The sequence below is a fragment of the Nelusetta ayraudi genome, unplaced genomic scaffold (assembly GCF_046127955.1).
Source record: "Nelusetta ayraudi isolate G7.1 ecotype Tasmania unplaced genomic scaffold, CSIRO-AGI_Nayr_v1 ptg000094l, whole genome shotgun sequence".
NCBI lineage: Eukaryota > Metazoa > Chordata > Actinopteri > Tetraodontiformes > Monacanthidae > Nelusetta > Nelusetta ayraudi.
In genome coordinates, this window is record NW_027466144.1 from 928,041 (window position 1) to 942,369 (window position 14,329).

General features: G+C 50.7%; 1 protein-coding gene across 1 annotated transcript in view; it reads left to right on the forward strand.

The window, feature by feature from the left end:
- Nucleotides 1-1,329: 1,329 nt before the first annotated feature.
- gli3 (GLI family zinc finger 3) overlaps nt 1,330-14,329 on the forward strand; it is an 83,234-nt gene continuing 70,234 nt past the window's right edge. The window contains exon 1 of the mRNA XM_076047487.1: nt 1,330-1,784. The gene's annotated coding sequence lies outside the window, so the exon portion shown is untranslated. The remainder of the gene's footprint in view (nt 1,785-14,329) is intronic.

Consider the following 14,329-nt stretch of genomic DNA (forward strand, 5'->3'; position numbering starts at 1 on the left):
CCGAGCTGGGTCCGCACAACGCGCTAAATGACCCACTTCACACGACAACCACGCTGGCCGACTCAGATATTCAAAGCACCCTCCAGCCGTCCACACCCTCTCCCATTCAAAATCCATATTCACATCCTGACGAGTTTATCGGTGACAAAAGGCATCGATTGCTGTCACCAGAAGCTCTGACTTATTAATCTGCAGATAGATAGATGGATAGATAGATAGATAGATAGATAGATAGATAGATAGATAGACAGATAGTTCTTGGTGGACTTGACCTCGTGGCCACACGCACACATTCAAAATGCGGCTGGGGCGATTAGCCGCTGATTTTCTCCTCCTCAGTCTCCCACCTCTTCATTGATTGAACGCGCACCCCAAAGACCCCTTTTTAACCACATCATTTCCCTGTATATCGATTATGTATATTGATTAGAACCTCCGCCTACAGGAGGGCTGCTCGCCGCCCTGCCCCGGCCGGCCGCCGCGTTAGCGTGTTGCTCTGTCTGAGGGAAGGGGCGGGGCCGGGGGGGCGGGTTGAGGAGGGGGACCTTCTCCTTCTCTCGCACATCCACACAAGTCCCCGACTGGCCAGTCAAGTGGGCGGCCCATAAATGATGAACTAGGCTTTCACGGCTGGGTAATTAAGAAATAATGTCCTGTGAGGCACCGTGATTTGAAGTGGATTCGAGCTGATTTTTCTTCTTTGATATTATTTATTATTTACTTTTATTTCCTTTTGTTCAAACAAATAAAGATGGAAAGATGTTACCAGCTTCACAGCTTCAAGCAGGTGACATCTGTACATCTTTATTTGTCCGAACAAAAGAAAATAAGAGTAAATCTATCAACGTTTTCAGTCGAAATTATTCTGACGTTAATATACTTCTATTGGCTTTTGAACGTGAATAACGAGCAATTATTGACGCGCAACAAAACAAAACTTCCAACCACAAGCAACGGCATGATGCATATCATTTCTCCATACTCCCCTTGTCCCAACTTGGTGCACACCTCCTTAATGCAGGGGGGAGAGGGGGGGCCTGTGCGGGGTAAAAGGGAAAAGTGGGAAAAAAAAAATAAAATAAAAAAAAATCACTTTCACGTACAGTGTGTGAGCACCGCTCCACAAATGGCCGAAACATTAGGGATGACGCGAGTGATGAAGTTTCCTGAGAAATATGAGTTTACATAAAAGCGATGGAAGCAGGAGGAGTAAAAAAAAAAGGAGGGGGTGGGAAGGAGGGAGGGGAAGAGGGAGGGAGGAAAGGAGGGAGCGATCCGAAGGGAGGAGTCAGGAGAGGGAAGGAGCAGCTGGAGTCCCACTCTTCACTCCCTCTCTCTCTCTCTCTCTCTCTCTCTCTCTCCCTCCTCCACCTCGGGAGAAAAAAAAGCGCACTAAATGTAACAACAACTCCGCACGCGTTCCCCCTCGCGCCTATGTTGCCTCTTTTGCGCACTCTTTCTCCGCACATATCACCGGGAGTCGGCGAGAAGTTGGCTTAAAGAGCAGCAAGCTGAGAGAGAAGGGAGGAGGAGGAGGAGGAGGAGGAGAAAAAGAGAAGGAAAGAAGGGGAAAAAAAAACTGGCAGCGCCGTTCAGGAGTTTGACTCGCTGCGTAAAAGAGAAAGAAAAAAAAAGTCTCAGGCAACTCCAGAGAGAAACATCTGCAACTTTGAAGAAGAAGAAGAAGAAGCAGCAGCAGCAGCAGAAGAAGCAGAAGCAAGGAGAAGACGCCTCGTTTTGCTTGGTGAAGAAAGAATTAAAAGGGCAAAAGCACCCGGAAAGAAGTAAGTAGACTCCAGTGAGAGGCGCGAGACTGACTTGTCCACTTGTAAAGTGAACATTTTCCGGAGGAAAAAAAAAAGGGGCAGCGGATTCTCTTCCTCTTTTCAAAACAGAGGGATTCCGCACAAGTTTAGATGCGGCCAGTGAAATTTGCGGTGTGTGTGTGTGTGTGTGTGTGTGTGTGTGAGAGAGAGAGAGAGAGAGAGAGAGAGAGAGAGAGAGAGAGTGAGGGGGGAAAACTTGAAAAACACTTGAAAAGTTTCGAGCTGGAATCCAGCATCAGCGGAAAGTGCCGCAAACTACATTTTAAACTACAAACTGTAATAATGACAATTAAACGAACTTGTGAGGCTCGGCTCGGATTTTGTCGAGACGTTTTTTTGAGCGGCTTTGGACTCTAAACATGGAAGCAGACGGACAGATGTTGCATTTTTCAACAAAGCTTGCAAAAAGTTTGGTTGTTTAAAAAAAAACACAATTTGTTCTTGTCGAGGAAACTGGTGTTGCGGGTTTTGAATAAAAACCTTTTTCAGGCGTTTAACCTTTTACTTTTTTTTTTTAAGGTGTGGGGGCTCTGAGAAACGTGCATAGGGACGCGGGGGGAGGGGGGGGTCGTATGTATGTGTGTGTGTGTGTGTGTGTGTGTGTGTTTCGGGGTGCATATTTATGTGCATGCGTGATCATATTTCAGCGTCTGCTATTGATTGGCTGGACTTTGTCAGTGAGTTCCCTTAAAACAGTTGTCCAGATAGTTTTTTCTTTTTTTTTTTTTTATAATTAACTCTGTCACTGACCCCGGGGTTGACCTTTGACACGCAGGCATATTAAATTTATTGCCACTGGACCATGTCAAAGCCCACATTCTATTTGGGGGCTGGCCGGGGGGGAAAAAAAAGGGAAGAATTGCACAATCTGGCCCGTGAAACATGTCAACGTTTTAACCAACTTGGAATTTTTTCAAGAAGGAAAAACAAACTAATTTAATTATTTTGGTGTGTGTGTGTGTGTGTTTTTTATTCTGGCTGATATGTTGAAAGTGTCTCGACGACTGCAAAGTTTAATTATATTCAAAAGGCAGTAAATAATTTATTTTGCATCTGGATTTATTTTTTTTCTTTAGGAATGTATATAAAAATTCTGATGTGCTTCATTTAAAAACGATATATTTTTTCTCAGGCCTGTGCATGGACATTGTAATGGGATTTGGAGCTGATCGAGGTGCCGTTTGGAGAGATTTATCAGGCCTCAAGCAAATAAAAAGGGAGAAAGCAAAATCCTTTTTTTTTTTCAACTTGTTCAACTTTGTTTGATTAAATTTACCAGCCTTGTCATAATGGAGATAATTAGAGCGAGTGCAGCTGCAGGTATCCTCGCTTGTCTTTGAAAAATACCCCAGTGCCACATGCGGTGGAAAGCAATCCCTCCACATCATGTCTGTGTCTGTGCTTTTTTGGCCGTCCAGGACATGAAAATGTTTGGGAGCCCCCGAGGTTCCACATGTGCGGATATTTGTTTGAAACTTTCCCTCCTGTTCTCGCCAGCTGTTCCACATTTTATCTGCTTGTCTGCTCTCGGGTTTCACGCGGACGACGAGGGTCCGAGGCGCTCAGCCATGCGGTGCGGCTCAAGTCCACCCCTCTTCTCTCTTTTACCCCCCCCACCCCCTTTTGACACTTGGCAAATTATGAACGGAGGTCTGGCTGCCTCCAGACGCTGCAGCGAGTAAACGCAAAAATAAGATGTTTAAACAGCGCAGATTGGAATCTTCTCCTGGCTATTTTTATGTGACGCGTCCGTCATCCGTCTTGGCTGTGGCTTTCGCTTCTCAGCAGAGTTCTGGCAGTAACTTTCCCGACGCGGGCTGCGTTTTTCTTGTTGTAATTTGAAAGAGGAAAACGAGTCTTATGTGGACTGACACTCAATACCTTGCACACTTTATTCAGAATGGCAAAAGATCACTTTTCACAAAGTAGGTAATTAATCACTGTCATCTGAGTGATTTAACTCTGTTAACATGAATAGTCCTCAGGAAATGAATCAATAAATTTATAAAAATTAATATTTTAAAATTGGTGCTATATTTAATGCAGAATGAGAAATTGTGTTTTTATGTTTTTTTATTTTATTTAAGAATTAATTGTTTAAATTCTTCTGAATTTCCTCCGTGTCAGAAGCACTCAAAAGCATAATTCTGAAAGCATCTTATTTTAAAAAGGTGACAGTCAAGTATTAATTACAACATTATTTTTAATCAAGCCTGGAATTAACTGAAAATGTTATGAGGTAGAAGACATTTTGTTAATTCCTGAGTTTCCCAAAAATGGTGTCGGTAAATAGAAAATACTCACACCGGTCGTACGGCATTAAATGAATACATAAATAATTCCAAATTTGTGACAACACGTTTCATTACAATTACAAAAGTATTATGCGGGGACACTTGTAAGAGCTGTGCAGCGATTGTGCGACACATAAAGCAAAGTACCCAGAGGGATGCTGGTGTCAAACAGGTGCACTGCTCCCGAAAAAAAAAAAAAAAAAGGGGGACTTGTCCCATTACGAGGCTGCGGCGGTGATGAATGCTGGAGTGTTTAAGATGCTAATCTGCCAGAATGAGATGCACAGCTCGCAGCCTCTCGCCTACTGTAGCCAGCAGAGATGCATCACCGCCGCTCTCGCTGCCAAGCGTGAGGAGCGGCCAGCGAGCGCCGGGCCGGGCACGCCGTGTCCGTCAGATAGCGGCGGCGGCGGCGGCGGCGGGGCTCTTATCTCAACTTTGAGCACTTCTTAAGGAGAAATTATGCATTGCCGCCTCTCTGCCCGGGACACCTGTGACCCCGGCGACCTCGGAGAATAGGCGCTGTCATGTTAATGCAGAGGGAGATGGCATGCTATTAAGCTTTTGAGGTATGGCCCCCGCTCTCCCCTGCATTCACTGCAGCCCGGCAGCTTAGCCGTGTCCTCAGGCCGCTCTTGCCTCGCAGCAAAGGAAGAATACCTGTTATCAAGTCTGCATGCGAGAGGAGGCCACTAATGAGGCGCCGTTGTCGTGCTAACGGCGCCTCACAAAGAGATCTGAAAGGTTTTCTTAAAGCCAGGTTGATTGGAGGAAGTTTATTTTTCCACAAAAGACAATGCAGGCCGCGCTGTGTGTGTGTGTGTGTGTGTGTGTGTGTGTGTGTGTGTGTGTGTGTGTGTGTGTGTGTGTTTTGTTTTTTCTGCACAGTGTTACTTTTGTTTAATTAACAGCATATTGCAGGGATTAAAGAGTGTGTCTGAACTGTAATTTGAAAAAAAACAACAAAACGCATTCACAAAAACACCTGCAGCGAGACTCGTTATTAAAGTTTATAATAAATGCTTGTATTTAAATAGCTGTTTGCCTCCATTTCATGTAAGTGGGAGAGGCTAAGTGTACGGGGCCCCCTAAAGAAATGTCTCACTTTGATGATGCGCTACTTTGATATGTTGACATCAAATGAAAGAGACGCGGCTGAGAGACGGAGAGAGAGAGGGAGAGAGAGAAAGAAAGAGAGGGAGAGAAAGAGGACAAGTCAGACGGAGGTAGCGGTTGAGTTGGGGGGTGGGGGGGGAGGTTGCAGGAGAGGGTGGTGGAGGGGTGCTGCTGCTCGTGAGAGAGGACGGATGGAAGTGTGTGTGTGTGTGTGTGTGTGCGCTGGTGGGGGTTTCGGCGGAGGCTCGGCGGGGTCTCATGAAAAGTTGGGGCCGCGGCGGCAAACCTGAGACGCGTCAAAAACGTCCGGGTGCATTTGCGCGCAGGCGGAGACAAGAAGGGGGTCTTTGGGTGTGCAAGGACTTCTCCTTGGCCCCCACCCCCCCCACAAATCCCCCCGGCCCAGCCATCCCTTCAGGGCATGCCTCAGATCTGGCTCCGCGGCTCTCTCCCAGCGACCCAGCAGCTCCGCTGGCAGATTTAATATGCTATGTGTTCTGCCCTGCCCACCTCCCCCCCCTCCCCCCCACCCACACCCTGACACCACCACCACCTCAACCATCATTGTCCCGCCGGCGGGACCGCCACTCCCTGCTTCAAGGAGCCTGCTAAAGGCACCTTTCAAGCCCGGGTGATGTCTTTGGATAAGGACTCGGTGGCGGCGAAAGGCGAAAGTGGCTGCGGGACTCCAGATATCCGCCCTGTAATTTCAGATATGCATATTTTGCTGCGCGCGGGGAGGAATCTGAAGACACACGATCGCCGTCGTCCTCTGCCTTTGCTTTCTCCAAAAAAAAAAAAAACAAAACCCCCAGAGTGGGGCACCGCAGACGGCAGTAAAAGGGGCAGGAAGTGAACAAAACCTGAGTCGGAGGGATTTATGATCGATGAGGGTGCGTGCGACAGCTTAACATAAGCCACCGTTGTAGGTCAGCCTGAGTTTTATTGCAAATATACACGCAGGTGCTGAGAATCAAAGAGGCCGCCTTTTCTTTTCCTCGGCGGTGGCGTCGTCGGTCCTCCTCCACCCGTTTACCACTTTAGATGTCTTTAAAGCGAAAGCAAAGAAAAAAAAGGAGGTGGCGGGGGTAAAAAAAAAGAAGAAAAAAAAAAGAGGCTTTTGCACTTTGGGCCCCATTTGCTGGCGGCGCTGCGTGTAAAGCGGGGGCCGGCCCCCCGAAGACACGGGACACAGTTTCCCGGGGGTTTGTTATTGCAGATGTGTCACTGTGTCAGCTTTGATGTAAGCCGGTTGTGGCATCCGTGAGGGGTCTTTGCTTCTCCCGCGCCGTCCTGCGGGCGGGAGGACGGATGAGGCGGCTGCTGGCTGCCTGTGAACAATGACCCGTCAGTCAGGCCCGTTGCTCAGTGCGTGAAGGCATGAGTCAGGACTCGACCGCAGCGCCACGAACTTCACAGCTTTCATGCAAGGAAAATTATCCGCAGCGTTTTTTTTATTTATTTTTTATTTTTTTAAAGATAAAACTAATCAAAATCCAAACAGCATTAATGACGCTACTTGCTGTCACCTATAGTGATGCTAAACAGCCCCTGGTGTTTATGTGTGTGTGTGTGTGTTAGCTATCTGTTTGCAGCACGCCCCTGAGTTGTCCTGCCGCATCACATCCTCCTGGAGTGCGGGTCAAGGAGGCGCCCCATTGTTTGAATGTCAAAGGTAAAATCCTCAAGGTCAAACAAGTGAAAGACGCGCCGGGTCAGACACTCACTCCTCGGCAAACATGTTTGGAGGAGCACCTCCACCCCCCACTTGCTCCTTCATTTCCTGTGTTGTGGACTTGGGGGCAAATTGGAGGGGGGCATCCTATACACCACACACACACACACACACACACACTCACACACTCACCCGCCCCCTTCCTCCATGGGTTCTTCTCAGCAATGAATGCTGAAGAGAGCCTGGCTCTAATAATGCCTCATCTTGGAAGACAAAGGGAGAACTCGGCTATCGGAGCAAATTTCTGCCCCGACCTGAAAGAGCTCCACTCTGACAGTGCACCAGTTGAAGACTAATCGTTTTTTCTCATGCAAAGCACGCTGTTTTAAGAGACCGGGCCGCTGCGGGAGGGGGTGGGGGTGGGGTGGGGGGGCTCTGTGTTTTAACAATACTCCGCAGGGAGTGAGGAACAGGGTTTTGGGGGGGGGCGGCAGAATGGAAGGGGGAGGTTGGTGGTGGTGGTGGGGGTGGGGGTTCTTCTCTCTTCTCTCCTTTGCTCCACAGACAAAGCCCAGTTCCTTTTCAGGGTTGAAGAGGGTGGAGGGGGTGGAGGTGGTGGTGGTGGGGTTGGGTGGGGTGTTGTACGGGGAAGCATCCAGAGTTTCTTGAGAGAGAGAGAGAGAGAAAGAGGAACTCCAGTTGTTTGCAGTGACACTCTGTCCGTGGTGCCTTCCACCTCCGGAGGGGGTGGGTGGGTTGGTGGGGCGTGGGGTGCCTGGCTGGCAGTGACAGCCCTGCAGAGCAGCGAGACCCCCCTAACCCCCCCCCCCCCCACTCCCTCCCACCTCAAAAGAAAAATGTTACAGAGCAGCAGAAATATTAACGTGTACACGGGACCCCTAAAACGGCTGCAGCTATTCCTGCCAGGCGGCTGTTTGTATTAAGAGGGCTGGACGTGCTTTGGAAATATATCTTATTCATGAAGAAAGCCAGGTTAGACTTCCCAAAGAATTCATTATATGCCCGGCCCCCCCGACCCCCTCCACCCCCTCCACTAGATGCGGCTTTGCGGGGTTTGCAGCCGTCCCCCCTCGGAGGACGTGGAGCGTGGAGCGCGACATTGTAAAGCCTCCCCTCAGTGGGCAGGGGAGCGCGAAGGGTTCCATTTGTCAAAAAAAAAAGAAAAAAAAAAAAGGGTGCCGGAGTCTTTTTCCCCTCCTCAACACCCCCCCCCCCCATTCCCCCCCCACCACCTCCCGCTTACTCTCAAACTCATTGTCTGAGCAAAGGCAGGACATTAGTCACCGCAACGGCAGCAGCCTGCAGGGCTCGGGGAGTCCGGACTGGGACGGAGAGTCGGGGGGGTGGGGGGTAAGGTACGAGAGGGGGGCACGTAAGGAGAAGGAAATGTGGGTTAGGCGAAGCAGGGAGGAGGAAAAGTGAGGAAGAGGGGAAAAAGTGAGTGCAAGAGAATGTGTGTGGGAGAGAGAGAGAGAGAGAGAGAGCGTGGGGGGTGGGGGGAGGGGGTTCGAAGGGAGTACTGGTGGTGGTGGTGGGTTGGGGGGGGCGCTGCTCTACCTCAGGGCTCAGTGTGTAAGCCCCTGTCTACCCCCCAAAGCTGCTTTCACAAAGAGATTTACAAGACAGGTCTCCAGTGTGCTGCGCCGTCCTGCATTACGAGTGAGAGCGGGCGAGCGGGCGAGCGAGCGAGTTGCCACCACTCGGTCTGTGTTCTCAGCACCGCTTCTTTTTTTTTTTAGTTTGTTTTGCCGTTTTCGTAAAAAAAATAAATATCACGCACGCACGCATGCAAAAAAAATGATGTTGAGCCAAGTTTCACCGTCCGGGAGGCCCAAGAAGTCGAGAAGTGTGTGTAACCGATTCCAGTCCAGTGGCAGGGTGCGTGCGTGTGTGTGTGTGTGCACGTGTAAGTGCACACACACACACACACACACACACACACACACACACACACACACACACACTTGGGCCGAGATGTATTTCACAGATTCACAAATACAAGGGATGCCGTTAGCTTTTGGAATTATTTATAAAGCCCAGGGTTTTGTGCGGCGCTCTAAGTCACTGTCTCCTCCCATTACAGCCCACGACTCTACCTAGCCCCCCCCCCCCCCAGCCTCCACCTTCAGCCTCCCCCAGCCAGCTCGGGTGTTCTGTCTAAACACGTTGCACTTACTGCTCTCCAGAAACGCTCTTTTGCGCGCGCTGCTGAAGGTTTGTGAAGTTTGCTCTTGTTTGCAGAGAGACCTAATCTGCAGAGACAAACACAATCTACTCACTGCAGCGCAGCCAGGCAGCCAGGCAGGCAGGCTGACAAAGTTGTGCAGACCCATCCCATATGGCCATAATTACCCTGTAATCCAGGAAAGTTTTCTTCTTCCCCCCCCCTCCCCCACCTCCTCCTGCGTGGCCTGAGCGGGGGTGAAGGTTTTAGCGTGTTTGAGATGGTTTATGTTAATGTTGCTTTTATTGAAACAAGCTGGGATGTGATTACAGTCCCGCTCGGTACATATGAGCCGCAAACTGCTCCAGTACCCCACCGCCCCAACACCACCGCCATCCTCCACCACACCCCATCTCCCTCTGGCAGGGAGATCAATGCAAACCAGCTCACGCAGGGTAATAAGCCATTAGTACACACATTGTTGGAGAGATTTACATACATCGACCGGCAAACTGATAAACTGGGTTCCGTGTCCTAGAGGTAAGAAATATTGTGCGCGCTAGTGATTAGCTGAATGAACTCTCTGATAGAGTGAGCGTGCGTGCACGAGCGCCTGTGTGTGTGTGTGGGTGTGTGTGTGTGCATGCACGCTGCGGCGATCCCTCGTCTGTGATTGGCGCTCATGTGTGATAGGTGCCAGATTGTGTAGCTGTGGGCCGCGTTGTCTCTGCTCGTCAGCCAGAGCGGGGAGGAGGATGAGGAGGAGGAGGAGGAGGATGAGGAGGTGAGATGTGCCGATGATTGCGCTGCACACTCTTCCTCTGATCTGATTCATCACTGACTGTCTCACCAGCAAAAGGCTGAACTTATTATCCCCGACTCAACTTCCAGCGCCGAGCCAGCTGCTCTCCCTGCCTCCCAATTAACCCCAGGCGCTCGTCAACTGCTCCAATTAAGGCCTCCTCCTCCTCCTGCGCCTCCACCTCCTCCTCTTCCTATCCTTCCTTCTCTTCCTCCTCTTCTTCTCCTCCTCCTTCTCCTCCTGCTCGTCGCAAGGCTCCAGCATGTGGCGAGGAGTGAAGGAGCGAGCCGCCGAGCGTCGCGTCTGTTTGTTTAGCAGCCGTCCTGAGAAATGGCGTTGTGGCCCAGGATTTATTGGAGGCGGAGCTGCCAACAGCTGAAAGGGAGTAAACGCGGCCAGATGTTTGGCTTCCTCACGACGGAGCCAGCGGGCCTGCGGGGCCTGAGCAGCCTGCCGCTGCTCCTCCTCCTTCCTCCGTAATTCCCGGGATTTCTGCATTTTCATTGGTCCGTTTCGCCATTTTCTCCTGGAGTTAGTTTCTCATAGCTCAGCGTTTAGTGCCGCCACATCGTCCCCGTGTTCAATCCGTGCAAAACTCTCTCACAAGGCCCAGAGTTCTTCCCAGCTTTTCGATATCTGGAAAATATTGGAAAAAATTCCTTATTTTTCGAGGCGTTGCTTTCTGATGAAAAACAGTGTGTGTGTGCGTACGACTGTGGGTTTGTTGATGTAGGTGGGAATACAGGTTGGCGGTGCTGCCAAATCCTCTGAGACCGCCTGCCTGCCTGCCTGCCTGCCTGCCTGCGAGGGACGGCGGCGGCTCTGTGGTTGATATGAAAGTGACGGGAGAGAGTTGTCTCAGAGCCGTCAGGGAGCGGGAAGTCTCTGGGACTCCCTCTGAGCTCCGGCTGCCTTTGATCTCGCACCCTTCGCCGCTGTGCGCGTGGAAGTGGCAGAACTGTGGAGGTTCGCGCCGACGCAGACGCAGACCCGAGCCGCTCCTTCCTACTGTAAAATCTCCCGAGGAGGAGGAGGAGGAGGAGGAGCGAGGAGTGAACTGGACAAATATCGATCCGCAGCCACTTCTTGCGGTGGTTCACTCGTGATTTGTTTGACCCAGTTTGCTGGAAGCCCACAATAGAAGGGAGTGAGACGTCTCGACGCGTCACTCGACGAAGTGGACTGACGAAGCAATCCAGTCACGGAGGTAACAAACAAACAGCTCAGATGTGCAATTTCCCAAAAAGGGATCAAGATGAGACCGCTTGGTTTGGAGTGAATCACCCTGCCAAGTCCACCAGAGGCCCGGCAGCAGCGTGTTGAGATGCAGCAGCAGCAGCAGGGACTGGCTGACTGAGTGAGTGAGTGACCTCAATCCCAACACACTTCCAAACCCGTCTGACCAAAGATAACAAGAACATCAGACATACAACAAACCCACCCCCCTTCCGTGGAATGTGGAACCCAGTTTAACCCGGTTTGGATCGGTTCCCATCCACACAGGAAGTCCGACATTAATGTGATGGCATCTCTCTCTCTCTCTCTCTCTCTCTCTCTCTCTCTCTCTCTCTCTCTCTCTCTCTCTCTCTCTCTCTCTCTCTCTCTCTCTCTCTCTCTCTCTCTCTCTCTCTCTCTCTCTCTCTCTCTCTCTCTCTCTGCATTCCTTGGACGGAGCTGCAGCCAAATCTCAGGACGGCTTCATTCAGCATTCCCCCTCATAGCATCCCAGTCTGTTTGTTTTATTATTGGCTCCCTCTTGGATTTTTTTCTCCTTACAAGTCTCAGGGCTCTTCATCTCTCGGCAGCCCCAAAAAAGTGAGACAACTTCATCTCATCCAATTTTCAGCCCTTTAATTCGGTTTAAATGGCATGGCCGCAAGGGCCCGAGTGAGAATTAATAAGAGCCAATAAAGCTCGCCGCCGGGGCATCCAGGCCAGTGTTTAAGTAAACATTATGACTTCTTGAGGGAGGGGGAGGGAGTGGAGGGGGGGATCAGGGGCGGGACTTGATGAATTGTGGCGGAGCTTGGGAAGGGCTAATTTCTCACTTAGCCGTCCTGATGGGGCTCGCTAATAGGCCCCGGTTTTGCCTGGCTGATTATCAGCCGGCTTTATTATTGTGCATTATCGCGCTGCCCCCTGGCTGTTGTTAGCGCTCGGCCCCGGAGACGCCGGGGAACCTCCATTAATCACATCGCGGTCGCCTTTGCTCACTTTTTCCCGGCCGACGCTTATCCCGGTGACACGCGGGACAGAAAAGGACGTGAGGAGGAAAGTGAAAAGCGAGATTGAAAGGCAGCGAATGGAGTTTTTTTTTTTTTTTTTTTGCGGCTGAAGTGAATGCAGAGGAAGGAGAAGTCGGCGGTGGGGGCAGGGCGGTTTGAAGTTATAGCTCAAATAACTTTACTGTACATGGCTTGTTTAAGGGAGGTGTGTGTGACAGTCCCCTGGGTGACTGGGCGAGGACCTCCTGACTCACTTAGCAGGGCCTGCCTGCCTGCCTGCCTGCCTGCCTGCCTGCCTCCGAGTCGCGAGGCGTGTGAGGCTCTTCATCAGTCGAGGTGCTTCTCTCCCTCCACTCATCTGCTCCCAGGGGTCTCGACTCTCTCAGTTCCAACATGCAGCAGCAGCAGCAGCAACAGCAGCAGCAGACGCAGCAGCGCGGAGGGAAGGAAGGAAGGAGGCACGTTTGCATCGGCTGCCTCAAGCTTCTCAAACACAGCCGGCGAGGGGAAAAAAAGAGCCTCGGTTTCTCAGTTTTTTCCCCCACGTTAGTTGCTTCGCTCGTTCTTTCGTTCGCATGCACGCAAAACACATCACCATGTTCTGGAGCGGTGCAGGCGGCGCAGCGTAGCGTGTACTGTTTGGCTGTGAGAGGCATGGTGTAGGATGTTGTTGACAGGCATTGTGCAGGGCGCCGCCTGGTGCGAGAAAGCGTCTCCTCTTTGGAGATGAGAGGCCTGCTGACAGGAAGCAGACCTGAGCCGTCTTCCTCTCTGTGCCACGCACAGGGGGCCACTTGACTGGGTGCAACATGGCTGCTAAACAAACTGCAAGATGTTGCTTTGAAAGTTTGGAAAAGTTTTTTTTTTTCTTTTTGCCATCATGCAAATGCAATGCAATCCCTCGGTTTTGGAAAAGAGGGGGAGAGAAAAACTTTTGGGCTCAAGTTTTGTCGAAAGATTCTTTTCTCCTCAAGGACGCCGACGGTTTGAGGAGAAATTATGGGCGGCTTTGTTTTCAGCCTTTAGTAAATTGCTGAACAAGAATCTTTGGCGACTTAGGAATCAGGGCCGATGTCTGATCAAACACAAGGCAAACAGAAGAAAACACATCAAGTCGGAGTGAGGAGCTAATACTGAACAACAGGGCCGCCGCTGCCAGCGCCGGCATTATCCATTGTCCTCCAGTCCCCATTTGCCCTCATGCAGAAAAAAAGCAGCTCATGAACAAATGCAAAGTCAAAAACAAATAAACAATTTAATAAGCGGGGGGCTGTGGGGAGAACGCACAAGATTCCCACTGCGGCCCCTCGCTTTATTTTCCTCTTATCTTGTGGGTAGCGAGTGCAAAAGAAACATTGTGTAAGCATTACGATTACATCGTGTGGGTTTGTTACCCAGGAATGTAAGATGCACTCGACTCGCTTCATGGCGCAACACACAGAGACCCACAACAACCCCCCCCCCCCCCCCCCACACACACACACACCCAACACCCAACCCTCCCCAAAAGCATCTCAAGTGGAGGAGTCTGAGGGAGCAAGACGCACGCGAGGATAATCTTATTAGCTCCTCTGAAAGCTACTGATGAGCTGCGGCGCTGGGCTGCGTTTGTCCTTGACGAAATAAATAAACAGAAAAGCGCTCCCATTTGCACGCTTTTCTGTTTTTTTTTCCTCAAGTGTTGTGCAGTGTGGTTGTCATCAGGCCGCATATCGCCGATGCAGCGCAGCGTCAAGCGGCGAAGAGCTTGTTTATAACAAACAAATGGATCCTTCAAAGCATTCCGACAGAAAGCAAGATTTTCTGATATAAAAGCACAAACATGTTTGTGGTGGCAGCGCCAAAGCATTTTGCTGCTGCATATCAGTGGACTATGATGTGTGTGTGTGTATGTGCGGTGGGGTGTGACTAATTCCAGGTAAATAGCCCCGACTTGAGGTGCTGGTTTTCCCCCCTCTGTCAGCTGTAGGCTAAACTTTGTGCCAGCTGGGCACAACGTTGCCGCAGCCACAGAATCTCCCCTCGCAGGGCCAAGGGCGAGTCCTGGGCGCAGTGTCCAACAAAGCGTGGAAACCCAAGTATGCGGTTCCCTCTGAGGCACATTGGATCGGGGAACATGTCCTCGGTGGGGCCACCGGTTTGTCAAACGCCTCCTCCTCCTCCTCCTCCTCCTCCTCCTCCTCATCCCTCCACTGGCCCTAACCAA